The sequence below is a fragment of the Lipotes vexillifer genome, unplaced genomic scaffold, assembly GCF_000442215.2.
Source record: "Lipotes vexillifer unplaced genomic scaffold, Lipotes_vexillifer_v1.1 scaffold1232, whole genome shotgun sequence".
In the NCBI taxonomy this organism is placed as follows: domain Eukaryota; kingdom Metazoa; phylum Chordata; class Mammalia; order Artiodactyla; family Lipotidae; genus Lipotes; species Lipotes vexillifer.
This window is the reverse complement of record NW_006785089.1, coordinates 932,555-934,628: the sequence shown is the minus strand read 5'-3', so window position 1 is coordinate 934,628 and position 2,074 is coordinate 932,555.

Genomic DNA, 2,074 nt, shown 5'->3' with positions numbered 1-2,074 from the left:
AAATATAACCAATATGAGAACATAAGAATCCAAACAAAGGCATTAATAGTAGGGACAGGGACGGGCTTCCCTGGTGGCGCAGTGGTTGAGAGTCCACCTGCCGATGCAGGGGACACGGGTTCGTGCCCCGGTCCGGGAAGATCCCACATGCCACGGAGCGGCTGGGCCCGTGAGCCATGGCCGCTGAGCCTGCGCGTCCGGAGCCTGTGCTCCGCAACGGGAGAGGCCACAGCAGTGAGAGGCCCGCCTACCCCCCCCCCCCAAAAAAAAAAATAAATAAATAAAATATAGTAGGGACAGGGAGAGGGAACAAGGTCAGTAAATATTTAAAAAGCAAAATTAAGGGAGATTATCAGTTCACTTTGGGACATGTTAAATTGACTTGTCATTGGAGAATCCAAGAAGAGATACCAGCAAGCACTGTCATTTACTTGTAATTAAGAAGCAGGAAATCAAGATCCCTTGAACGACATCAAGGACAGACATGGTGTTAGAACTGGGAATTGTTCTTCTTAGCAGACATCATGGGAGGTGAGTTTCAGGAAGCTCTAGGCAACAACATCTATGTAATGAGAAATTTTAAGACATCTATTTCTTATACATAAAAGTCAGTATAAAAAAAACATTGTTTTAAATTAAAATCAAATTGTTACCAGATTTTTCCAAATTAGTATTTTCAAAGGTATAAATTTTATGTGAGCTTTTATAATACAGTATTCTTGTTATTAGCTAGCAAATAATTGGTATTTTATTTACTTATTCCATTTGATTTTGCTTTCTGGGTCTGTCTAATGTTGATTTACTCCTAAGGAAAGATCACACACACACACACACACACACACACATACACACGTTCTTCTGACTGAAGTCTTCTGAAATAGTCTGTGCCCCACAGAAGAAAGAGAATCAATATTTCCTTTTCATTTTGCATCTTTCTCTGGCAACTGTGGGAAAATATGAAAAAAATCTACATTACAAAGAATGAGGCCCCAAGACAGCAGAGGCTCAAAGAGAGAAGGACTCAGTGACTTTCCACCCAGGCACATTTCCTCCTGATACAAAGGAAATGAAAAAGCCCAGGTCATGCACTATATGTGTTGCCGTGCCAGCAGATGAAAAAAGAAAAAGTGAAAAGATTTAAGATAACTGGGAAGGGTCTGAAAAGGCATACTAGCATGTCGGGGGGGAAATCATGCAACATTTGCTTTTTAGTGTCTAAGGACAAAAGTCACTTAAAAGAATATCTGGGAATAAAACAAACACCTTTTACTAGTAAAACTCTCTCCACAGTATATCAATTTATGGGTCTATTCTCCAAAGGGTCATGACTTAAAAATTCACATGAACTGCTAACATGCAAGACGAAATTGAGCTATTTGTAATGAGGTGGATAGACCTAGAGTCTGTCATACAGAGTGAAGTAAGTCAGAAAGAGAAAGACAAATACCGTATGCTAACACATATATATGGAATTTAAGAAAAAAAAAATGTCATGAAGAACCTAGGGGTAAGACAGGAATAAAGACACAGACCTACTAGAGAATGGACTTGAGGATATGGGGAGGGGGAAAGGTAAGCTGTGACAAAGCGAGAGAGAGGCATGGACATATATACACTACCAAACGTAAGGTAGATAGCTAGTGGGAAGCAGCCGCATAGCACAGGGAGATCAGCTCGGTGCTTTGTGACCGCCTGGAGGGGTGGGATAGGGAGGGTGGGAGGGAGGGAGATGCAAGAGGGAGGGGATGTGGGGATATATGTATACATATAGCTGATTCACTTTGTTATACAGCAGAAACTAACAGACCATTGTAAAGCAATTATACTCCAATAAAGATGTAAAAAAAAAAAAAGCAAATAAAAAAAGATGTTAAAAAAAAAGAAAGTGGAGAATAATAATAAAAGAGCTAACATTCAAAAAAAGAAGGGTGGATACTTGTAAAATGTGTTGTGAAATTATTCCATCATGATTTTTTGAGACTTCTAACAGAAATATGCGAATCTAAGTTATCAGTTTTAATGAGTTAAAGACTCTAGAGTAAAGGCTTTGCTCTGTCATAGAGAAGTAAAGACC